This window comes from Sus scrofa, chromosome 18 (assembly GCF_054392235.1).
Source record: "Sus scrofa isolate SSC_HxYL_T2T_F1_AM1 chromosome 18, Sscrofa_HxYL_maternal_Yorkshire_Landrace_v2.0, whole genome shotgun sequence".
NCBI lineage: Eukaryota > Metazoa > Chordata > Mammalia > Artiodactyla > Suidae > Sus > Sus scrofa.
Window position 1 is genome coordinate 10,422,954 of NC_139400.1, and position 26,147 is coordinate 10,449,100.

The 26,147-nt window shown below is 49.7% G+C and overlaps 1 protein-coding gene and 1 long non-coding RNA gene across 9 annotated transcripts in view; one reads left to right on the plus strand and one right to left on the minus strand.

Annotated features, from left to right (window-relative positions):
* The window catches only part of DNAJB6 (DnaJ heat shock protein family (Hsp40) member B6), a 55,070-nt gene extending 39,126 nt beyond the window's left edge, over positions 1-15,944 (minus strand). For 4 of the 8 annotated variants that reach the window (XM_085005046.1, XM_085005045.1, XM_085005044.1 and 1 more), the window contains exons 1-2: positions 15,796-15,944; positions 82-311 (exon numbers count right to left, since the gene is read on the minus strand). The gene's annotated coding sequence lies outside the window, so the exon portion shown is untranslated. The remainder of the gene's footprint in view (positions 1-81; positions 312-15,795) is intronic. The other 4 variants (XM_021079275.2, XM_021079274.2, XM_085005043.1 and 1 more) reach the window with 1 other exon arrangement.
* Positions 15,945-16,050: 106 nt separating this feature from the next.
* LOC146394853 (uncharacterized) lies at positions 16,051-26,064 on the plus strand. Its single transcript, XR_014833408.1, has 5 exons — positions 16,051-16,921; positions 17,548-17,709; positions 22,272-22,364; positions 23,671-23,822; positions 24,547-26,064. It is a non-coding gene; the product is annotated as an uncharacterized LOC146394853 (long non-coding RNA).
* Positions 26,065-26,147: the final 83 nt, after the last annotated feature.

A 26,147-nucleotide genomic window follows, 5' to 3' on the forward strand; every position in this document is an offset into this window, starting at 1 on the left:
CTCCCACCAAGCAGGCGCTCGCTCCCCCGACCTGCCCCATCTCCCCTTCTCGTCTGGGCACCGGCTGGGCACCGGCTGTACCTCCGACAGACCGTGCTCCGTCCCCAGGGGCGCACTCTCGCCTGCTTTGTTTCTCAGAGCACCGCCTTCTCCGACGCCCGTGTAAGACGCAGCTTCCGCCCTTCTGAGTCTGGCTGATTTCACCGGCACACCATCCGCCAGGTTCCTCACGCGTGCTAGGATCTCCCACTTTTTGAAGGCTGAGTAATACTCTGCTCTGAGGGTCAGGTCACTTTGGGGCCTCTCACCATCTGGGGGCACAGAGAGCTCTGGGCTATTATCTGGGCAGCCGCAAGGAGCGCCCGCAGCTAAAATGGAAGGCTACACACTCGCAGAAGACACAGCTGAGCAAGCAAGCTGACAGAGACCGACCCTGACGGTGTCAGTTATACGCGGCATCCCCAAGAGCAGAGACGGCACGATGGCGGTCCCCCGGGCCGAGGCACTACGCTAGGGAGACCTAATGCCTAGCAGAGCGACTACTGCCAACAGTGCCTGTCACACACTCTGGTGCTAAGACGCTAGGCCCCAAATGTCCTCGGGGCAAAACAGAAATGATACTTTCATAATGAGAGTGTCCGCTAACTCAAGTGTAACCACAATGCAACAATATAAATGATTCCAACCAGCATGTCATCTCAAATCAACTACATCTCAATTTCTAAAAACAAAGTTTTAAAAAGAAAACGGAGGCCATTCCCGTTGTGGCTCCAACTAGCACCCATGAGGTCGTGTGTTCAATCCCTGGCCTCGCCCAGTGGGCTAAGGATCTGGCGTTGCCTTGAGCTGTGGTGTCGGCCACAGGTGCAGCTTGGAGTCCACGTGGTTGTGGCTGTGGAGCAGGCTGGCAGCTGCAGCTCTGATGTGGCCTAGGAACCTCCACATGCCACACGTTGAGGCCCTAAAGGAGAAAAATCGAGAAAAATCAAGAGGGCAGGCTGCAAAAGTGTACCTTTTGAGGAAAAAAGCATAGAAAAGAGTGTAAAAAGGCTTTTTTTTAACAAAAACTTAGCCTTAACAAAACCCTTGTAGCAGGCATTAATTCTCAGTGTCCTATAAACATCAATTCAATTCAAATACTTCAATAAAACAATAACTAAAGCCTGAAGACATCCTAAAAGCAAGCTTGTTTCTCCAGCTTTAACTGAGCTGTTAACTGACAGACACTGGGTAAGGTCAAAATGCACCTCACGAACCTTCACTTCATTCAAACCGAGGTTCTAAGACACTACAATTGACCTTTGGGTAACTAAGTCTGAACCGCACAGGTCCACTTGTACGCAGATTTTTTTCAGCGAATATACTGGTGGAGTTTCCATTCTGATGCAACAGTATCAGCGGTGTCTTGGGAGCACTGGGACGTAGGTTCGATCCCCAGCCCAGCACAATGGGTTAAGGATCCAGCGTTGCTGCAGCTTAGGGGGCAGCTGTGGATCACAGTTGATCCCTGGTCAGGAACTTCACATTGCCATGGGGTGGTCAAAAAAGGGGGAGAAAATTGGTAAATTTTTTGGAGATTTGCAACAACCTGAAAAAACTCACAGCAAAAGCATGTACCTAAAAATATTGAAAAAATTTAGGAAAAGTTACATGTCACAAATGTAAAAGGTATACTGTAGATACTAGTCTATCCTTATATAGGCATAAAGTGAATTATACTTAATATAAAATTAGTAATATTTTAGTTCTGTTTTATAACTTTGCTTTCAAAGAATTCTATTATGCATTGACTGTGTATCTCTCCCTCCCATCAGAGCAGGTAAGTGGTTTTTAAAAATGCAACAATGTTTCCAATACTGCATTATGAATAAGTGTGAATACTGTATATCAAAAACTTTGTAACCTTTCATCCATTGTGGAGAGGCTAGGCTATCATGGAGTAATTCTATCCATTATACTAGGCAACCATAAAGCCAAAATCATACTGCTGCTGCTTCATGATTTAACACATGAATCATCATACCTATAAACAAACATTAATTTCTTTTTTTTTTTAGGGCCACATCTGAAGCATATGGAAGTTCCCAGGGTAGGGGTTGAATCCGAGCTGCAGCTGCCAGCCTACACCACTGCTACAGCAACTCAGGATCCATGTCACATCCATGACCTAAACCACAGCAACACTGGATCCTTCACCCAGTGAGCGAGGCCAGGGATCAAACCCACAACCTCATGGAAACTAGTCAAGAGTGGGTTTTTTTTGTTTGTTTGTTTGTTTTTTTTTCGCTTTTTTTAGGACTGCACCTGCGGCATATGGAGGTTCTCAGGCTAGTGCTTGAATCAGAGATACAGCGGAGGCCTATACCACAGCAACAGTGGATCCAAGCTACACCTACAACGGATGCCGCAGCTTGTGACAATGCCAGATCCTTAATCCACTGAGCAAGGCGAGGGATCAAACCCACATCCTCACGGACACTCTATTGGGTTCCTAACCCACTGAGCCACATCAGCAACTCCCACATTATCTATTCATGTGTTGTCCTGTGTTAGATATACATATAACATCTACAGCATTTTGTATCATATGATACTGATGAGGTCCTGATAATTCATCTTCTCAAGAGATAATATAAACATACAGTATCAATAAAAAATATATATATATATATATATATATTTTTCTTTTTTTTGCTTTTTAGGGCCACACTCATGGTACATAGGAAGTTCCCAGGCCAGGGGTCTAATCCAAGCTACAGCTGACGGCCTACGCCACAGCCACAACAACACCCGATCCGAGCCGTGTCTGCGACCTACACCACAGCTCATGACAACACCGGATCCTTACCCCACTGAGCAAGGCCAGGAATCGAACCCACAACCTCATGGTTCCTAGCCAGATTCGTTTCCACTGCACCACAATGGGAACTCCTATAATTTTCTAATATTTTCTCGAGCTTCCTTTATCTTAAAAATACAGCACGTGACACATGTAACACACCAACTATGTTAACAGTAAGGCTTCTGGTCAACAGAAGACTATTAGCCAAGTTTTGGGGGAGTCAAAAGTCATATAAGGAGTTCCCACTGTGGCACAGCGGGCTAAGGATACAGCATGTGCGGCAATACACATGCGGCTCGGATTCACTCTCTGGCCCAGAAATTTCCATATGCTGCAGATGCAAGCAAAAAGTCATCCACAGACTTTTCCACTGCAACAGGTCAGCACCCCTAACCCCCACGTTGTTCAAGGGTCAACTGGACACTGTTGTGAGACAGAAAAATGCAAGCTCACAGGGCAGGAAAGAGGCACGAGGCAAACACTACGAAAGGGTGTGCATGGCAACAGGACTCTGAGGCAGGAAGCACGGAAATGTAGGCATTTTTAGGAACATCACAAGGATAAACATGGAATTCTAAAACTAACACGCCCTCAAAAACATCCAAGTCAGGAACAGCATTACAAGGCAAAAAGGAAACTTTCAGGATGCCAGGGGCCAGGGAGGGGGAGTTACTGTCTGACGGCGAGTTTCACCGTGGGAGGTGAGGACGTTCCGGAGACAAGTGCCGATGAACACACAGCGGAGCGCACGTCACACCACCAGGGTGTTCACTTGGAAACAGGGCACATCCTGTGTTATGAAACAGTAAGTTACGGTGTTCCCATCATGGCTCCGTGGAAAAAACCTGAAGACCATTCCTGAGGACACAGGTTCGATCCCTGGCCTCACTCAGTGGGGGTTAAGGATCCGGCGTTGCTGTGAGCTGTGGTGTAGATTTCAGACATGGGTTCAATCCCTGGCCTCGCTTAAGGATCCATCGTTGCCGTGAGCTGTGGTGTAGGTCAAAGACATGGCTCGGATCCCCCACTGCTGTGGCTGTGGTGTAGGCGGGCAGCTGCAGCTTCAATTCGACCCCTAGCCTGGGAACCTCCACGTGCCATGGATGAGGCCCTAAAAAAACAAAAGACAAAGAAAAATTTTTTTAAAGAAAGCCCTGGAGTTCCCGTCATGGTGCAGTGGAAACGAATCCAATGAGGAACCAAGAGGTTGCGGGTTTGATCCCTGGCCTCACTCAGTGAGTTAAGGATCCAGTGTTGCCGTGAGCTGTGGTGTCGGTCGAAGATGTGGCTCGGATTTGGTGTTGCTGTGGCTGTGGTGTAGGCTGTCAGCTGTAGCTCTGATTCGACCCCTAGCCTGGGAACCTCCATATGCCACAGTTACGGCCCTAAAAAGACAAAAAAGAAAAGAAAAAGTCCTTGGATCAAAGAAATCAAAGATATTAGGATATATTTACAAGTACATGAACTACATATCAACTGACCAAAGTGAAATTTAGAACCTCAAATATATTAATAGTTCTAGACGTTAGAAGGTTAAGAACTCAGACTACAAGATTTGCCAATCTTGACAATATAAAAATAAGTATCCTGGAGTTCCCATTGTGGCACAAGAGAAACAAATTCAATTAGTGACCATGAGGCTGTGGGTTTGATCCCTGGCCTCGCTCAGTGGGATAAGGATCTGGCATTGCTGTTGCAGAGGCAGCTCGGATCCTGCATTGCGGTAGCCGTGGTGTAGGCCAGCAGCTGCATCTCTGACTCGACCCCTAGCCTGGGAGCTTCCCGATGCTGTGGGTGCAGCCCTGAAAAAGAAAAAATAGGGAGAAAAAAATCTATGTGATTACTATTTTCCTGTAATTCCTTCGACTTGATGTTAAAATTCTTTTTTTTTTTTGTCTTTTTTAGGGTCGCTCCCGCGGCATATGGAGGTTCCCAGGCTAGGGGTCGAATCAGAGCTGTAGCCACCGGCCTACACCACAGCAACACGGGATCCGAGCCGCATCTGCAACCTATACCACAGCTCACAGCAATGCTGGATCGTTAACCCACGAAGCAAGGACAGGGATTGAACCTGCAACCTCATGGTTCCTAGTCGGATTCGTTAACCACTGCGCCATGACAGGAACTCCTAATGTTAAAATTCAATTAGCTGGGATAGATACGTAACAGAGAAACCAAAATACTAGCTGGAGAAAGTCCCTTTGGGTAGGTGGTTATTCAGTGTTGAGTTTCTTCTTTCAATTGGGTCTGGATGTGTTCCATAAAAAGGAATTTGTTTTAGATACAATCACTTATCAGCACCCGATCATAAAAGGATTCCTCACTGGTAGTTACAAAATTCAAAGCACACTGGTTGGCCCTCAAGAGCAGCAAGGTCAGCCTAGAGGTCACCACTCACAGAAGAGAAGGCCAGTGGGAGCAGCGCAGCTTCACCCCTGCTGCCGCTAGACACAGGCAAGAGCAGCAGCCAGCACCTCCTTATCAGGCCTAACTAGCTATGCCTTCTCTCGCCCAGGGGCATCTTGGCAGTGCCCAGCAGTGACAGAGCTGCGAGGAAACACGACCAGTCTGCCCAGGATGAAGCTCCCCTTCCCCAAAAGCCGAACCAGCACCTGAGCCGCATGTGACCAGAGGTCACCTGGGGTCAGATGCCACAGCTTAGACACTTTTGCTACCAACTCAAAGCTTGTGCTCTCCTAAGTCCAAATCTGGAATGCAGGGCCAGTGCCTGCAGAGATGATGGGGGCCGTTGGCGCAGACATGGGCACACGGGCTTGGGCTGGGGGCCAGCCCGCCCTCGGTGAATGCTGTGACCACGGGTCAGTCACAGGGACTGAGGGAGCACAAGACCATCACCCATTACAGGGCCTGGGACACAAGCACCACTCACGCCAATGCTGGCTCTTCTCTCTAGAAGGGAGAAGGTTCAAATGAACTGAAGGAGACCAATCAGACGCCCTTCTGGCAAAAAACTCCTGGCGCAGCCTGCCTCCACAGTCCCGGTCCCGTCCAGTACCAAGCCCCCCCGCCCCCGCCACACGACACTTAGTCGGACTTCAGGCCAAGAGGAAGACCCCCCCCATCAACTTCCTGCCGTTTGACTGCCCAGGGCCCTAAGCACACGGGGTCTCCTGGTTCCCCTCCCACCCGCCCCCCTCAATGCCCCACATGCTAAATGCCGCAAGACAGGGGCTCAAAGCCCCTTTCCCACCTTCCTCTCCGAGTTTCCATCCGCTCCATTCATGCAGCAGTGATTCCCTAACGTGAGCTCCAGTCCTAGGTCTCACTTCAGACGCAAATAGACAGCTGGCATCTTGATGTGGCCACCTGGCCCTCTGACAAATGTCCCGAATAGAACACAACCAAATCTGACCCTCGGTTCTCCCCACCTCCCACACCTGGTCTGTCTCCAGTAAAGTCTACCCCCAGCTCCCAAGCTGCTTCCACAACACAGCAAATTAACCCCATTTTCCTCGTTTAACTGCAGGATCTCTCAAATCCCTTCGCTGTTCTCTGTCTTCAATGACACCAGACACCCTACTCAGAAATACTGTGGGGCCTCTTCGCACAGCAAGGCCGCCTATAAATACACAGACACTATCACAACACATACAACGCGCCCTCCAGCACCAGACAAAACCAGCTCTACAGGACACTATCTGCTCCAGTGGGGATTAACAGAGGGGCACTTTACCGCACCAGCTACTGCTAGGTCTGGGGCAGCAAATAGGTACAAGATGAGCCTAGGACATACTGTCAACAAAATAAAAGATGCTAACACAAAGTACAGATCTGATCAAGAAAAACAAGGCAAGACTGTACAACCGTGCCAGCGTGAAGGTGACTAATTAAATGGTAACTGAGAGTCCCCGTTGGGGCTCAGCAGCTAATACATCACAACAGAGTGTCCATGAGGATGTGGGTTCAATCCCTGGCCGTGCTCAGTGGGTTAAAGATCCGGCGCTGCAGCAAGCTGTGGCACAGAACACAGATGTGGCTCAGATTCAGTGTGGCTGTGGTGGAGGCCTCAGCTGCAGCTCCAATTCAACCCCTGTCCCAGAAACTTCCACATGCCACAGGTGTGGCATAAAAAGAAAAAAGATAACTGAGTGCCATCTGGGCTCCTGGACTGGTGTCTGGGGCAAGAAAAGAATGTCAGGGGAACACTGGTGTGAAGTCTGTAGGCACCAGCACAGTACCAACATGAATTTCTAGTTTGGATCAACGCACTGGTCACACATGCTGTATTAAGGAAGGCTGGGCAAGGGGTATACATGGAAACTGGTACATCCTTACAACTCAGCAGTAAATATAAAATAGTTTCAAAGTAAAAAGTTAAAAAATAAGTCAAAAGACAAAGTACAGCCAGGTCAAAATGACATGGAACAAAACTGACGACGCACCCACAGACCAGAAGGGAATCTGAGCCGCAGAGGGACTGCCACGCCTTTTTCCTGCCAGTTTTGCTGCGATGCAACGAAGGCACAGCTGAGCTGGGCAGTATGATGAGCTGCTTACACAATTATCACAGTTCATCAACTATCTTAGAGATACGTGTTTTTTCCTTGTGATGAGAACTCTTGTGATGAGAACACACAGCAGTACTAATTTAACTAACTTCTTCTGTTGTACATGACAGCCCCAGGGCTTATTTCTCTTACAACTGGAACGACTACCATGCACTTCAAGCACACATATCAGAATTAAAAAGTCAAGCATTTACTATACGCCCTTCCTACGCAAACCACACTTGAAACCAAAGAGTTGACAAGCCAACATAAGAACTCTAGCCAATATATGATAGAATTCAAAAAAAAAGCTATTATCCTAAAACCCCACTAAGAGTGGTTCTCAAGGCACAGACTTGGTCCAGCAGCACTGGCATATTCTTGTTAAACAAAACGGACCTTTTAAGAAGCCAAGTTCAAACTTTGCTTCATAAAGCACCCCCACTACAAAAACCACTAACTAGTCCAAATCTCCTCGGCCTGAACAGACCCCAGGAAGCAGCCTTAACTGCAGTTAAGCCTTAACTACAGTTAAAACAGTCCCCACTCTTCTTCTGGCTGAACAGTGGGGTCCCCAGGGAGCAGAGTTCAGCACTTTGCTCAGGTTACAGGATGCATCTGAATGGCTCATCCACAGGGGAGGGAGTGGGATGGACTGGGAGCTTGGGGTTAATGGATGCAGACTACTGCCTCTGGAATGGATGAGCAATGAGATCCTGCTGTGTAGCACTGGGAACTCTGTCTAGTCACTCATGATGAAGCATGATAATGTGAGAAAAAAGAATCTATACATGTATGTGTAACTGGGGCACCCTGCTGTACAGTAGGGGAAAGAATAATGTATTGGAGAAAGTTTAAAAAATTAAGTACATAAATAAATTGCTCATCCACACAGTTTTCCTCGAGCATTGAAACTTCATGAAGTTTTCACTCCCTAGGCTATCACATCTTTGCAATTACTCCAAGAACACGACTATGGTCCCTGCTGTGAGCAACCTCCAAAGCTGCAATTCCTTGACCCAGAACCCAGCACTGATAAGGACAAGCTCCAGCGGCACCAGCGGAAGGTAAGAGGACCACCAACCACCACACTTCTGCCCACGCTGACTCAGTCGCCCATGCCTCGGCAACTCTCCTGGGAAACACAGGACGACCAAAGCAAGCTCCGCTAAGCCGTCTCTTCTTGTTTTTTTCATTTTTAAAACATTAATTTTCTCTGAAGTACAGCTATTTACAATGCTGAACCAAATTCTGCTGCAGAGCAAAGAGACTCAGTCACATGTACACATATTCTCTTTCTATTCTTTTCCACCGTGGTCCATCCCAGGAGACGGGATAATCGTTCCCTGGGCTCTAGAGGAGGACCGTGTTGTGCATCCATTCTGAATCGAAGTTTTCTGCATGTGGAGTGGCTGAGCACTGAGACCCTGCTGTAGGGCACAACGAACTATATCTAGTCACATGTACTGGAACAGGATTTGAGAATAATATGAGAAAAACAATATATATATATGTATGACTGGGTCATTTTGCTGTACAGCAGATAGTGACAGAACACTGTAAATCAACTACAACGAAAAAGAATAACAATCTTTATAAACAAAAAAATCTAATAGTTTGCCCTATCCACGAACCCCAAACTTCCACTCCATCCCACTCCCTCTCGCCTCAGCAACCAGGCAACCAGAGGTCGGTTCCCTAGGTCTGTGAGTCTGTTTCCGTTGTGTAGATGGGTTCATTTGTGCCATTTTTTTCCTCTTTAGGACTGAACTACGGAAGTCCCCACGCTAGGGATCTGCAGCGGTCAGCCTACACCAGACACAGCCACGCTAGATCTCAGCCACATCTGCAACCTACAGTGGAGCCTGGGCAATGCCGGAACCTCACCCACTGAGCAAGGGCAGGGGTCAAACTCCTATGTGTGCCCTGTTTTAGATTTCACGTGTAACTAGTAAACGTCCACAACAGACGATTAAGATGTGGTACATACATACACACAACAGAACGAAATCAAGCCATTCACAGCAACATGACAGCAACTAGAGCTGATTGTACTAAGTGCAGTGAGTCAGAAAGGGAAAGCCCTGGTGCTTTTAAGCCTGCAGCCACGTCCTGCCTCCTCCTCCTCCTATTCCCCTTGTGCAGCTGGGCTCTTCCGGTAAGTGGAGTTTACAGCTTGCTCGGTCAATTCCACCTTGGCCCTCTGGCCCAACGGACAGAAACTTCCCCGATACTAACCACACACTCACATTCAGTAAAAACCACCATGTGGAAGTTCCCGTCACAGCCCAGAGGAAACGAACCTGACTAGTACCCGTGAGGACACAGGTTCGATCCCTGGCTTTGCTCAGTGGATTAAGGATCTGGCGTTGGCTTGGGTAGTTGATGTGGAGTGGACTCAAAAAAAAAAAAAAAAAAAAAAAAGAGAATACTTCCATTCACCAAAGAACAGAAAAAAGCCCCTGTGCAAAAAAGAGGGACAATTATCTCAGACAAAAGCACAGGTTATGCACCGAAAACATTATACGAGAACACGGGCCATGTGAGAGTACAAAATTAGTGACAAGAAGTTCACTTAAGGGGCTCAAGACAAAAAATACAATTCAAGAATTTTAAAGCATGCTAAAAAAAAATGAGAACTTTTTTGAGTACAAGCAGAAAGGTTTTTAAAAGCAGTAAATGGGGTGTATTTGAAGACTCTCAGGGTGGACTTCTAAAAGAAGAGCTATGGGGGGTAGAGACCATTAGTAAAATAATCCAATGTGATGCGCATCTGAATCAGTGCAATGACAGCAGGAGTGAAGGAGGGAGGAAGGGGGGGAGGTATTCTGGAAGCCCTTTAGGGTCATTCAGGCATCATAAAAGGGGTCCATACACAACCATGATTGTTACACGAAAAGATGTCAAGAAATCTTGTGCAAGTTCTCGTGTGGCACAGCAGAAAGGAACCTGACTCATACCCATGAGGAAGCGGGTTCGATCCCTGGCCTCACTCAGTAGGTTAAGGATCCGGCTTTGCCACGAGCTGTGGTGCAGGCCAGAGGCTACAGCTCCGATTCCACCCCTAGCCTGGGAACTTCCACATGTCGCGGGTATGGCCCTAAAAAGCAATACAAATAGAAAGTAAAACGGTACCTGCCTGCCTTCCACAGAGGCTGAACCAATTTATCCCCTAACCAGCATCCTCAGGCTCCCACTTCCCCAGCCCTCAGAAACAATTACTAACCCGTTTGATTTTTCCAAGCAGTCAGGCGAAGTCTGGTCTGTATCACGCTCATGAGGCGAAGCATCTCCACGTTCAAAAGCTACCTCCAAGGGCTCCCTAGGAACTGTGTTACGTCCTTTGCCCATTTTTGCACCTAACTGTTGGCCTGTTAATGTTGTGATCACACCGGACAGAGGCTTGGGATCACTGCGAGTCAAGCTTTAACTCCTCATCTTCCGCCGTCAACGGAGATGTTTGTCATCAGATGCCATCCGCCTCAGGGCTGGAAGCACACGGGAGGTCAACCGTGCTCCTCCCACACGGGCCGAGGGAAACTCGGACGCTGAAGCGCGTCAGAGAGAATAAAGCAGCCAAGTGCTGAGGGCAGAGGGGCTCCAGAGAAAGGAAGAACGGGTGCAAACAGAAACCCACACAGAATGGCAGTCCCGAGAGAGAAGGGCACTTGGCTGCACAGAGAAGAAAAAGGAACGTGTCACTTCCAGCCCCATTCCAAAGACGCTCTCCGGACCGGCAGTGTCGGCTGGGAACCTCATTTTAGACATCTGTATCAGGTGACTGAGAAAATACCCATCATGCAGGATGGGGGGGGGGGGGGCCTCCAGGATGAGTCAGCTCTAAAAAGCCAAGGTCAGAGTTCCCTTCACAGCTCAGTGGTAACGAACCCCACTAGGATCCATGAGGACACAGGTTCAATTCCTGGCCTCACTCAGCAGGTTAAGGATCTGAGCTGTGGTGTAGGTCACAGATGTGGTTCGGATCCTGCGTGGCTGTGGCACAGCCCTGCAGCTGCAGCTCTGATTCATCTCCCAGCCTGGTAACTTCCACATGCTGCAGGTGCTGCCCTAAAAAGCAAAATAAATAAATAAATAAAAAGCCAAGGTTTTTGAACAGCATAACAGTCCCCTTTAAGTTGCAAATATCTGGGAGTCCCCGCTGTGGCACAGTGGGTTAAGAATCTGACTTGCAGCAGCTCAAGTCGCTACAGAGGTGCAGGTTCAATCCCCAGCCCACCACAGTGGGTTAAAGGATGCAGCGATTCAATTCCCAGCCCGGGAAGTTCCATATGCTGCAGGAGCAGCCATTAAATTAAAAAAAAAAAAAAAAAGAAAGAAAAGGTACAAATCTTTATTTTCTAGAGAATTTCCAAGCCATCACACATGGCCCATGTTGTTAATGATACTTACAGAATATACGTGCCCAATGTCCTGGCTGCACCGACTATAAGATTATCCGTGACTCAAGCCTGGACTGTGACACAGACACCTCTGCATCCTGAGGTCTTCTGCTAATCTCCGTCTCAAATCTTGCCCATCCACACAAATAAGGTGTGTACACTGGGCTAAAGCAACCATCTCCCCACCCAGGAGATTTCGCTCAAGTATCTCTCCATCTAAGAAAACGTGTTCTGCTTGCAATAGAAAAGCTCCTTCCTTCCACTCCAATCCAAGAGGCTCCATGTTGAAGATGGAGCTGAAGGAAGGGGGGGAAACGTCGTCATTCCAAAAAGCCTTTCACTGCTATCCAGCCCGGAGGGATCGCTGCTCACTGCACACGGTTTTACACAATGCAATCTGTGCATGGAAGGGTCTCCAGCAAATCAAAATATTATTTCCACTAAGAAAAGTTAAATTTTAAAGTAAGCATTTAAATGTTGAATTCATGTTGTGACACAAAACTAATTCTGCGCAAATACTATGTGCTTAATGGTGTAGCATTAGGCAAGTTTAAAAAGAAATAAATGATAAACATGAGTAAGTTTCTGAGTGTCATTACCTGATGAATTCCCAGCACGCACGCACACACACACACACGCGCGCGCGCGCACACACACAGGTAAAAGGAAAAAAACCCGGGAGTGAATTATATCATTCCTTACCACAGATCATCTACTTACATATTCTGTCCTTCCCCAATACGCCTTCAAATATTCCTGAAGCAGACAAAGCACGTTATTTCCTCTGTAACTCCAGATCCAAGGCCATTCCTTCCAGTGGCAGTCACCACCTATTAGACACTTACAGGCATAACAAACTTCCTTCCACCAAAACAACACACGGCAAGAATCAGTCCTGGTACCTGTGACCTAAACCTGTATGTTATTTGTATTTTCTCCAACTTTCCCAAACTCTGGATTCCGTTATCCACCACAGAAGGGTAATCAGGGGAAAAGATACACGTATGATTCAACCCATACTTTCTGACACTCTAGGTCCAGGACAAGCTACAGTCACAGAGGACACAGAACTAACATCCCAGGCCTGCCCAAAGATCACACCAGCGGCACCAGCACACCATCAGAGGGCAAACCCGTAACACCTTTGTTGGTAAAAGGCAGAATGAGAATTTTTAAAGGGCACAAAATCACATGCTGCCTGAGGAAATCTCCCTTCCAGACAACTGATCCATGCAGCTAAGCTTAAGCCTTCTAAAATAGGGAGTTCCCTGGTGGCTCAGTGGGTTAAGAATCCAGTGTTGCCACTGTCACTGCTGCAGCTCAGGTCACTGTTGTGGTGCAGGTTAAATCCCTGGCCAGAGAACCTCCACATGCCAAGGGTGCAACCCCCCCCCAAAAAAAAAGAATCAATTTTTTTTTAATTTACTTATCTTTCTTCCCCAGTTCAGAAGCAAAGTAAAAGTTTCATTTCCCTGATCAAAGAATGAACAGGCATGAGCTTGCACTCTAGAGCACACAGTCCAAACAAAATTTACTTCTTTATTAAGGAGGATACTAAAACAGCAGAAGTCAACTTTTTTTTTGGTTATGTCTCCCTAAAAACACAAAGTTTGAAAAAACACCTTATAATCAACATGCAATAAAAACATCAATTTTTTCTAGTTGACATCTCCAGTAAGCCGTTTTCCCCAATGAGTCTTTAAAATTGCCTTTCTATTCCTACATTATCATTTCTATCCCTGTCCTTATCTTCACCAACTTCGCTTTTCTTGTCATTCACCTCACTTTCCTCAAGTTGCAGGTTCTCTCAAACTCTATTCACCAAAGAGAAACAGCAGCACAGCAGTCTTGCCGCTGATCCCATTCTAATTCACTAATAAGCCTGCAGTTACCAGGCTTCCACCACTAGGTGGGGTCCTGGACAAATTTTAAACAAACCTGATTTTTAACACGGAACACCTTCCTACGAATTCTAGATCATTTCCAAGGAACCAGAAAGGACAAAAAAAAAGTTTTCTAAAAATCCTGTTAAAATGTCAATATGCCAATAGAAAAGTTGACTGCCTTCACTTAGAAGTGACCTTTAATCATCCTTAAGCATTAGCCAAGGTAGCTGCTGACCTTGACCAAGCTGACTATACCCCAGCTAAGGTTAAGAGGAAACTTCATGGATCAGGATTACCCTGCGATCCTGAAAACCAAAGTTAAAGTAACTGCCTCTTTAAAAAGAAAAAAAACGCACGCAGACCACCCTAAAGCCGCCCCAAATCTGGTCGTTGAGTGTGCTAGGTGGAACACCTCATTGGTGAATACCAAGACAGCTTGAAACTGTACAAAGTACTTGATACTCGGGAAAACGGTTCTACTTTCGGTTCTAACACCTGGGGCGGGGGGGGGGGGGTACTTAAAGAGGAAAGCCATTCCTAAAACCACTCCTATTACTCGTATAACTTAACAGTCAAAGCATTACTCAAACAATACTCCCCACCCAGCCCTCCAGGTAAGTCTGTTCCGCGGCCTGAAAAGTCTCCCAAACCTACCACTTTCAAGTCAAAAAAAAAAAAAAAAAAAATTACAAAACCTCTCCAACTGCCAAATCCCTCGTCCCGTACAGCACCACACCAGGCCTGGTTAGGCATTATCTCAAAAATCAACCTCTCAGCCCTTTTTGTTCTCCTCCCACTTTCTGTCAAGTCATCCACACCTACAAACTACTCCCCAAATGCACACTCTGCAGAACCCAAAACACTCCACAGCTCATTAGATAATATGCACAAAGGGCACTCATATTTTTATTACAGACCATACAAATACAAAAGCCCTAAGCCCACAGGAGCCAAGGTCTCGAATTGGAACCCACAAAGTCTGGACTGAACTTCACAGCATCAGGGGATGGGGTGGGGGGGGGAGAGAAGGCAGAGGGAGGAAGTAGGACATTCCTTTCAGAGAGCATGAAAGCATTCTGATATGCGTAATTATTAGCAACTCTGTGAGTAAAACCTGAAGAACAGCCAGCAAGTAAGTTCAAATAGTTAAGAGTTTGTCTCTTTCCTTTTTTGGTCATTCAGTCTAACTTTTGCACGAAATCAACTAGTTGCCTTAAAAGATTCTAACCATAAAACCTTACTGCGAATCCACCACTGAAATAAAAATGCTGAAAATACAAGCCCGCTCAGCCTACTCTTCCCAGGTAGCTCCGTTGGGTGGCAGCGAAATCGGTTCACAAAGGGTCGTGTGCTTTCCGCGGTTTTACGGGCGTTAGGAGTGAAGTCCACGGGCCCCAGGAGCGACCCCCTCACTCGGAAAACCTTCTGCGAGACAACCCAAGTTCGCGATTTCCACTTCTTGCGTCAACTCGTTGCTTACTTGAACAAAAGTCGATAGAAACTTCAGCTACAGAAACTGTGGTACGCCTTGAAGGGAAACCAAGCAAACTAGCTTTTTAAGCAAGTTGAAAGCCAGGCATTGCATTTCGACGGTCAACAAACTTCGGAAAAGCCAGCAGGGAGTCCCAGACGCGGCCCGGCGGCCCCCGCCCGCTTCCCGGCTCAGTCCTGGGCAAGGCGGCCTCCCACGAAACTCCTCCCGCGAATCTGCCTCCTTCTGGGTTTACGGTCGTCTTCGTGGGGCCTTCAAGAACAGCCAAACCCAGGCTTCCCACGCCGCAGCCCGCCTCCCCCGGCCGCTGCTAAGGCCCCCCGGCCCCGCGCCCGCCCTCGGCACGGGCCCCCCCCCCCAACCGCCGCCCGGGGCCCCAAGGACAAGGAAGGGGGCCACGCGGAAGGAGCGGACGCGGAGGACGCGCTGGACCCGGCCCCTCACGCGGCCCCGGCCCTGGGCCCCCGGTGTGCCTCCTTCTCCCGCGTTCCCGGCCCCGTCCCGCCGCCGCCCGGCCGGCGGCCCCGCTCTCCACCCCCGCCCCCCAGCAGGCCGGGTCCCCAGGCCCTCGGCCCCGTCCCCCCGCGGCCCGGCCCCCACACGCTGCTGCCTGGGCGCGGGTCAGCTCGGCCGCCGGGCCCGCCCCCCGGCCGCTGGCGACCCTCACCGAGGACGCGGGAGCCGGCGGCGGAAGGCGCGGCGGGGCGGCGGCCGGGTCTCCTCGGCTCCGGCACGGCGGCGCTGGCGGCGGCGGTGGCGGCGGCGACGATCCTCGCGCTTTCCTTTCTCTCCTTTCTCCAACAACAAACAGGAAGTGCGTCACACGGCGGCAGCGCGGCGACGACACTTCCGCCCGAGCCTGACGCCGCGCATGCGCCTCGCTCAGCCCACCCCGCCTTCCCGAAGGTTCCTCGCTGCCCGGGGAGCCGCAGGAGGCGCGCGTGCGCGGTGGACACAGCCTCGCCTCGCCTCGCGGGTGGCGCGTGCGGGATCCCCGCCTTTTGTTTCGGTGCCCGCAAGCCGGCGGCCGGGCTTCCGCTCCGGCACAGGCTGTCTGTATTTTGTGCAGGTGTTTCTGGGGTTTCTTAAACCCTCGTTGTGCTACTTACCTGGGTCCAAGCGGATGAGCTGTGAGCAAAAGAAAGCAGTTCTCTTCATCTGAGTCAACTCTCTTTTCCTGTTTGTTTTTTTTTTAATAGATGATTTACAGTGTTCTGTCAATTTCTGCTGTGCAGCAAGGTGACCTGGGTGTGTGTGTGTGTGTGTGTACATTACACATTCTTTTTTTTTTTTTTTTTTTTTTTGGTCTTTTTGCTTTTTTTAGGGCCGGTCCTGTGGCATGTGGAGGTTCTCAGGCCAGGGGGCTAATCAGAGCTGTAGCTGCCCGGCCTGCACGGCAGCCACCACGGGATCCGAGCCGCGTCAGTGACCTACACCACAGCTCACGTTAACCTCCTGAGCAAGGTCAGAGTTCGAACCTGAAACACCTCATGGTTCTTAGTCCGATTCGTTAACCACTGTGCCACAACGGGAACTCCTTGTTTTTGGTTTTGTTTTTTGCTGTTGAGTTGTTTAAGTTGGAAATCAAGCCAGGCACCTACTGTCAATTAATCTTCAACAAAGGAGGCAAGAATATAAACTGGAAAAACAGTCTTTTCAGCAAGTGGTGCTGGGAAAACTGAACAGCTGCATGTTAATCAATGAAGCTAGACCATGCACAAAAATAAACTTAAGATGGCTTAAAGACTTCAACCTAAGAAAAGACGCCATAAAACTCCCAGAAGAGAAAATAGGTAAAGCATTCTCTGACTTCAACCCTACAAATGTTTTCTTTTTTTTTTGCAGATATTTGGTCATTTAAATGTTATTAATAAGAAATCTTATTTACAGTTATAAAGATTAATAGCTTTTACATCACTTTCTAAGAAGATTATGTAACTTTATTTTTTTTATTTTCTACAAATGTTTTCTTAGGTCAGTCTCCCAAAGCAATATGGGAAAAAAAAAAAAAAATGGGACCTAATCAAATTTACAAGTTTTGCACAGCAAAGAAAACCTTAAATAAAAACAAAAAGGCAGGAGTTTCCATCATGGCTCAGCGAAAACAAATCCAGCCAGGAACCATGAGGGTGCGGGTTCAATCCCTGGCCTTGCTCAGTGGCTTAAGGATCCAGCATTGCCATGAGCTGTGTTGTAGCTCACAGATGTGCCTCAGATCTGGCTTGGCTGTGGCTGTGGTGTAGGCTGGCAGCTGTAGTTCTGCTTAGATCTCTAGCCTGGAAACCTCCATATGCCTTGGGTGCAGCCCTAAAAAGCTAAATTTAAAAAAAAAAAAAAATCCACTGAATGGGAGAAAATGGTTTCAAATGATGCAACAAAAAGGTCCTAATCTCCAAAATATCTCTCTTCCTGTTTTTAGCGCCTACTTAAACCCCTGGGCCAAGGGAGGAGCAGCAGAGTTTGGTTGGAGCCTCTCCCAGGAAAGCGCAGACCTCCTCCAGAGCCTGGAACCTCCCTGGCCACCTGTCCGCCTGCAGGGTCCTGAGCTTTCCTTCATGCCTGGGGTTCACAGTGCTGTCAGGTGATGTCTCACATTCAAAAGCCAGCTAATCTAAATGCAGGGGGCTCTGAGAGGTGGATTTTATTTATTTATTTATTTTGTCTTTGTTTCTTTTTTTAGGGCTGCTCCCTAGGCACATGGAAGTTCCCAGGCTAGGGGTTGAATCAGAGCTGCAGCTTTCGGAAGTTCCCCTGCCAGGGATTGAATCTGAGCCATAGCTGTGACCTAAGCTGAAGCACTACCGGATCCTTTAACACACAGCACCAGGCTGGGGAATCAAACCCATGCCTCCTCAGCAACCAGAGACCCTGCTGTTGGAGTCTCAACCCACTGTGCCACAGGGGGAACTCATAGTCATCCTTATTAATATCACATATATACAAGGTACATTGCTGAGATAATGGGTAAAACGTGATCCCGTTTTTGTTGGATTTTTTTTTTTTTAAGTGGCCACACCAGCTGCCTATGGACGTTCCCAGGCCGGATTGAGTCTGAGCCACAGCTCTGATGTATGCAACAGCTGCAACAATGCTGAATCCTATAACCCACTGGGATGGGCAGGGGATCGAACCCATGCCTCTGCAGCAATCTGAGCCACTGCAGTCGGATGCTTAACCCGTTGTACCACAATGGGAACTCCTGATCCCATTTTTGTAAACTGTATCCATTTGTGTGTATGTGAGCACATACATGCACTGTCTCCTGTACATTTTTGAGTTCTTGGCTGAGACTCCCTATAATGAAAGGCAGATAAAGGAGAAAAAGAAATTTATGGATCCCATGTTGTCTCTGCAGTGGCTCAAGTTGCTTCGGAGGCTCAGGTTCGAATCTGAGCCGGTCCCTGAGTAAAAGATCAGGCATTGTCACAGCTATGGCATTGCTTGAGTCAGCCCCTGGCCTGGGAATTTCCATAGGCCAAAGGTGTGACCAAAGGGAGCTCCCACCGTTGTGCAGCGGTTAATGAAACTGACTAGGATCCTTGAGGATGCAGGTTGGATCCCTGGCCTCGCTCAGGGGTTAAGGATCTGGTGTTGCCATGAGCTGTGGTGTCAGTCGCAGATATGGCTCGGATCTTGGTTGCTGTGGCTGTGGTGTAGACCAGCAGCTGTAGCTCCAATTCGACCCCTAGCCTGGGAACCTCTGTAGGCCACAAGTGCAGCCCTAAAAAGCAAAAAAAAAAAAAAAAAAAAAGTTTATTAACATGTACGCTTTCGGGGTGCAGGGAAGTACCATAGTAAACTCCCAGAGGTGCCCAAGCCACACCTTAAACAGCATCTTCAAAGAAAGACAGAAGAATGCTGTTGGGAGGGGGGAGGCAGCCCCGGGAGCAGATGGGGGGGGAAGCACGGTTACGGGGTCCGGTTGTCATGCAGATTCGGCTGTGGCCTCCTCCCCAGTCAGCATTCAGGGATTGGGAACCCCCAGCTCTCCTGGGTATGGAGTGGGGGGGGGGGAATGCCACGTTTACAAATGCAGATTTCCCTTACAAATGTAAATTCCCCCTACTAAAGGGCAGTCTTTACTCTGTTTTCAGTTTCTCCTGCTTCTCCAGTTTCTTAAAAAAAAGAAAAAAATTGGCTTTAAATAATCCTTACGCCAAAGAGGCAATTCTGGCCTGGTATATTCTGCTTCCTCAATCTACACACACACACACACACACACACACACCTCCAAGAAGACCCAGTTAAGGTATATTCTGCTTCTTCAATCTACACACACACACACACAGGGAACTCCAAGAAGACCCAGTAAATTGTTGAGATTTCTTGTATCTAAATAACGAGGTTTCCCATAATTCTTACTTTCTTCTTTCTGATTTTAAGTATTATTTGAACTTTCCATTACGTATAATAACACTTATCCTTACTTTTCAAAATGAATAAAATAATTCTTAGGACGTTGAAACCATGAGCCCTCCAGAAATCTGCAGTAGCGTGGTGTGCGTGCTGAGAGACTGAAGCTCGGGTGTGGGATAAGGCTCAGTGTATTTTCATTTATCCATTTCGTGAGCCTGTATTGAACACCTACTGTATACCGGCACGATGCTGTTCCCTAGGCACCTGTCAAAGAGGACAGGACTCCCTCGAGGACGTTAGCATCCGGTGGAGGAGACAGTTCTGTAAACCAGGGGTTTGGGGCTGTGCGGCCAGACCTGTGAAGCTCTTAGACCCCAGACTCCAGGATCAGAATGGGGGGAGGGACATGGCTCAAGAAAGGCTGCCCCGGGAGTTCCCTTGTGGCTCAGGGGGCTAAGGACCTGGCATGGTCACTGCTGTGGCCCTGGTTACAGCTGTGGCATGCCCGCAGACCCCGGGTGCAGCCAAAAAAAAAGGAAAGAAAAGTTTCCCAGAAGAGGCCAACCTCGAGTGAGTTTAGAAAGGTAGGTGCGAGTTACCAGGTGAAGGTGGATGGAGAGTGTTCCAGACAGAGCCCATGTTCCCAAGGGCAGCCGAGACCATACATGAGGGGAAAAACGGACGATTTTTCTCCAACGAAAGCTATTCCATGCTCTAGGAAGGGCAGCAGGATTCTTATTTCAGAAGGAAAGCTCGTTCGGGGTTATGCAACGGCCACAGGCCTCGAGCAAAGAGAGGCAGAGCGGGGGCTGCCCGAGGAGGAGGTGAGACTCTTGGGGAGAAGAGCACCTTCACAAAGCTCGTGACCGTTTGGGGCTCTCTTGTGGCTCAGCAGGGGGGTCTGGCCTTGTCACCGTGGTAGTGCAGGTTCCATCCCTGGCCTGGCAACTTCTATGTGCTGCAGGTGCAGCCTGAAAAGAAAAAGCTTGTGACAGTTTTCAGTGAAGAAGGTGGACAGGAACCAAGGTTGGGGGCGCTGGAGTAGAGGCCGGAGTTGGGCGGCCAGCAGGGGTACCTTGGAGAGAGGACGCAGCCCGCGCTCAGGGGACCTGAGAAGCTGTGAGCCTCACATTCAATCCTACAGCGATTCCCTCCCTTCCGTGACATCTCGAGACCTCAGGAAGGTTTGTTAACCTTTGCAGCCGGCGTGATTACTGTGTGGAAGGCAGCTTTGCCGAGGGAAGAAGGGCAGTACGTCCAGCAGCAAGACACTGGCCAGCCCTGGCCTGCAGATCTAGAAGAGGGGGTGCTGAGGAGACAGGCCCTGGGCTGCTTGCAGTCACCGCAGAAAGAGACTCAAAGGAGTTCATTGGGCAATGAAAGGAAACGGTGACTCTGAACCCCTGGAAACATCTCCAGGTTATAGAGCACCTGCTTGAGCACCTGTGCTTGAGCAGCCGTGATGGGGTGACGGAAACGGGAGAGATGCTCGAGCCCACAATGTGAAGGTTGTAACCTTGGGGTGACCTTCCCAGATGTGACGTAACCAGGAAGGAGAGCCCATTAGGGAGGAGAAGGGTTCAGATGCTGGCCATGGGGGGAGAGGTGGCCACGGGGATCTAGCTGTCGCCCACCACACTCACCTGTTACCTGGGACTTCCAAGACCTAGCAAGCCTTCCCATCAAGGGTTCCAAGCCCCATGACCGTGGGAAGAGAAAGAGAAGCGGAGGGAAGGGCAGGCAGGGGGGAACCCCAGAGAACGGTGGGCTGCACTCGAGAAGAACTTGCTGAAGAAGGCTTTGGTGACGTCATCAGGGAAGGAAAGGATGAGCTGACAGGTGTTCGTGGTTCCGGTGCTGGTGGCCTGGGAAGGAGTCCGTGCAGGAGACTGGATTACAGAGGGAGACCTGTGGTTCAGAAAGACTGTCCCCAGTGTCGGGGAGATGGCTCGCATCGCCAGTGTCGGAAAATGCGACCCTCGAGCATGGGGAGACCGCGACAAGGCTCTTTCCTTCTGCAGGAGGCGCCAGTGCTCAAAAAGCGAGCGCACGTGAAGAAGGAAAGACCCTCCCTGTGCATCCCTAACGCAGGTGATGGACCTGTCCCCTTCCCGTGGGTCAGGTCAGGGCGCACATTCTTCTCGGGGGGCTCATTTGAAACAGATTGTTACTGGGAGAAGAGGGAAAGGGGGCAGGGGGTCACAGGAAGGTGTTTGAGCCAAAGCTGGAGCAAAATGGAGTCACCAAGATTTCCTTGGATTGAAGAGACGTGATGTTACTTTCCACACCAACAGAGAAGGGAAGGAGGGCCACACCCAGGAAGGGAGCTGGAGGGAGGCCCAGGGGTCTGTCTGGTTGTGTTGGGTTGTTTCCGTTGGTTCCTCGAAGGCATACCTGCCAGTGTCCCATCACAGGGCCTGTGGACAGAAAAGGAACAGAAGATGCTGGAGAGAAGGGATGGTTAAACTCGTTCTCAGGATGTGTGGAAGTTTGGGCCCAGCACGGAGGTAGAGGAGCTCCCCATGAGAAGGAGAGATTTGAAACGGACCGGAAGAAAGAGGAGGTAGACACACAGAGGTCAGGTGTGGGACTCTGGTCCTTGGCCCAACCTCCTCCGCGGAGGGGGCCGGGAGGCCACAGATAGGCCAGGGATGGTGGCGGGGAGCCTTTGGGATTCCGGGACATAATTACACACATCAAAGGACAGCGACAGAGACGGTCTTTCATCTCCTCGGTGGGAAAAAGAATGCGGAGTAGGTCATTAACGCAAAGCTGTCACTCTGCCAGGCCACAGACACTTTGGTCCTTTGGGGAAGAGGGAAGAGAGCCAAGTGCCAGCCCCCAGGCCCCCAGAAGAGCCCTGGACCACGAGGACATGAGGTAAGAACTTACCTTTGTGCCTTGCATCCCCAGGATGCCAATAAAACATCACTGCTGAGAACAGCATGTTTGAACCACGCCATGCGCCTCCGTCTCCCTGTCTGTAAATAGAAATAATGATAGCAGCTCTGGACGTTGGACATAACTCGTTCATTGAGACCCCTGGATAAAAGATGTCATGAAAGCACAAGGGGGTCTATGAGACGTGGGCTACTTCACATACGTATTTCATGGGTGTTTCTCTAATCAAAATACGGCCTTCAAAGCCCCACACGAACATGTGTCCATCAACAATCTCCACACCTGTCAGAATGGCCACCATCAAAGGCTTCAAATGACACGTGCTGGAGAGGGTGTAGAGAGAACGGAACCCTTCCACACTGTTGGTGGGAATATAAATTGGTGCAACCACTGTGGAAAAGAGTGTGGAGATTCCTCGAAAAGCTAAAAATAGGAGTTCCCGATGCGGTGCAGTGGTTAACGAATCTGACTAGGAACCATGAGGTTGTGGGTTCGGCCCCTGCCCTTGCTCCATGGGTTAAGGATCCGGCATTGCCGTGAGCTGTGGTGTAGGTCGCAGATGCAGCTCGGATCCCCGCGTGTCTGTGGCCGTGGCGTAGGCCGGCGGCTACAGCTCCGATCTGACCCCTAGCCTGGAAACCTCCATATGCCATGGGAGTGGCCTAAGAAATGGCAAAAAGACAAAAAATTTTTTAAAAATTTTTAAAAATAAAAAAGAAAACAAATGTATGGTTACCAAGGGGAAAGGAGGTGAGGAATGGGTAAATTGGGAATTTGGGATTAACAGCTACAAATCTACTATATATAAAATATGTAAAGAACAAGGACCTACTGTTATAGCACAGGGAACTATATCCAATGATTTGTAATAAACTATAACAGAAAAGAATTTTTAAAAAGAAGATAGAGGAGTTCCCGTCGTGGCTCAGTGGTGAACGAACCCGACTAGGAACCATGAGGTTGCAGGTTCGATCCCTGGCCTCGCTCAGTGGTTGAGGATCCCGTGTTGGCGTGAGCTGTGGTGTAGGTCCTGGCTGTGGCTCGGATCCTGCATTGCTGTGGCTGTGGTGTAGGCTGGCAGCTGTGGCTCTGATTCAACCCCTAGCCTGGGAACCTCCATATGCCAGGGGTGCGGCCATAAAAATCAATAAATACCAAGCATCTGAGTCTAAGCCAGAGCCTTATGCTGACACTGGGCGGATAATGGTTATGGCTCTGGGAGGAGGTCAGAGTAGAAGGTCCCTGCTTGCAGGCACCGCCCGCTGAGGCTCCACTCCTGCTGCAGGTGGAGTGAGTGTCCTGCTGGGAAGGACAGGGCCACACACAGAGCACCCCTGGGCCTGTGCTGAATCCTCTGACGCGAGCTGTGGACACAGTGCGAGTGTGGACGTGTGTATGGAGAGAGACAAGGAGGACGCGGCGAAACCTTCAGAACAGGTGAACCTAAGTGAAAAGCATGGCGTTCCTGTCATGGCGCAGAGGAAACGAATCCGACTAGGAACCATAGGGTTGCGGGTTCCATCCCTGGCCTCGCTCAGTGGGTCAAGAATCCGACGTTGCCGTGAGCTGTGGTGCAGGCCACAAATGCAGCTCGGATCTGGTGTTGCTGTGGCTGTAGTATAGGCTGGTGGCTTCAGCTCTGATTGGACCCCTAGCCTGAGACCCTCCAGATGCCACAGGTGCGGCCCTAAAAAGCAAAAAATAAAAAATAAAATAAATGAAAAGCATAAGGGCTCATTCTCTTCGTTCGCTCTGGACTGGAGGCGGGGCTTGGGAGCAGGAAGCTGGAGGCTGGTCCTGGGAGCGAAGGAGGGAAAGGGGGGGTCATCCACCTGGTTGTCTGAACCGTGTTCGATGCGACGGACACACAGACCCAGGGAAAGGGGGGGGCCCTGTAGTGTGTGCTGTGGGGGAGTGACACACCTCCTGATGCAGGTGAGAAAGTGTTTTGTCTGCTGACCTTGAACTTGAGCCAGGCCTGCTCTGGGCGGCTTCGCTGATGCAGCTCTTTGCTCCAGATAAGCTGCCCTTTGCTGGTCCTGAAATGAACCATGACACTCGCTGCCCAGGCCTCCACTTCCCTCATGCTTCCCAGGGACCCAGGCCACACGACCTCGCTCGGCCACTGTGTGGAAAGTAACATCATGTCTTTTCTATCCAGGGAAATCGGTCCAAGCCATGTCCCCAGCAACTGTGGCAGATAAGGCCACCACCCAGCCTGCTCCGCTCCCCGCTCAGAGCACCTGCACCGCGCGGGGCGCAGGGCAGATCCAGGGCAGAGCACTCCCCTGAACTGTCTCCATGGTCACACGTCACTCAGCCTCACTGCAGAACAGCTGCAGAAAGAAGCTACACGCCACACCTGCAACAAAGGCCAGCAGACACCAAAAATCCCCTGTAGGGTCCTATTAGTACCAGTGACTCGTCTTTGGTCCCCGTCTGGCCGACCGAAACCATGGCAGTCACATCACAAAAGATGCATTCGCCTCAGGGATGAAAAGAACCACAAGTGGGGAGTCACGCCGTTGGTTTTGCTCAGCCACTGTCCCACACAGGGTCTGCAGATCCTCCGAGAACATCCGTTTGTTGAGAAATTCCAGCCACGGAGCTCCAGAGGGTCCTAGGAAGCCTTCAGCCAGGACCGCAGAGCCAAACCCTGAAGCGAGGTGCAGCTGGAGCCATCGAAGAGTCAGGCTCAGCCCATCACTGCTTACAGTGTGGCTTTGCGGAAACGAATCTGACTGGTATCCCTGAGGACACAGGTTCGATCCCTGGCCTTGCTCAGTGAGTTAAGGATCCAGCGTTGCCATGAGCTGTGGTGGAGACCGAAGACATGGCCCGGATCCTGCACTGCTGTGGCTGTGGTGTAGGCTGGCAGCTGCAGCTCCAGTTTGACCTCAAGCCTGGGAACCTGCATTAGCTGCAGGTGCAGCCCTAAAAAGAAAAAAAAAAAAAATCAGGGCTGGGAGAAATCTGTGCACCCGTGGTCCCGATGCAGCACAAGTCACAGGGTCCCAGAGGTGGAAGCAGCCCAAGTGTCCGAGGACAGACAGAAAAACAAAATGTGATCCGTGCAAACAATGGACTATTCAGCCTTTTTCTTTTTTTGTCTTTTCTAGGGCCGCACCTGCGGCATATGTACATTCTCAGGCTAGGGGTCTCATCGGAGCTGTAGCCACCGGTCTACACCACAGCCATAGCAATGCAGGATCCGAGCCACATCTGCGACCTACACCACAGCTCACGGCAACACCAGATCCTCAACCCACTGAGCAAGGCCAGGGATCGAACCCGCAACCTCATGGTTCCTAGTCAGATACGTTAACCACTGCGCCACAATGGGAACGCCAATGCAGCCTTTTTCTGACACCTGCTGCAATGTGGATGAACCTTGGGGACGCTCTGCCCAGGGAAATGAGCCAGTCTCAAAGGACCAACGCTGTGATTCCACTTACGTGAGGTCCTGAGAGCCCTCAGGTTCACAGACAGTAGGAAGAATGGGTGCCAGGGTCTGGGGGGTTCGTGATGAACGGGGACAGGGTTTGTTTTATGAGTTTTGGAGATGATGGCGGTGAATGTACTTAGCACCACTGAACCGGACGCTTGGTAATGGTTAACGTGGCCGAGTTTATGTTACCTATATTTTACCACAATAAAAACAATGGGAGGGAAAAAAAAATCCTACGTATGAACTTTCGGGGCAACCCACGCACAAGGCTCTATCCTAGGCTTGGCCGAGGCCTTTGCTTCTCTCACTGGACT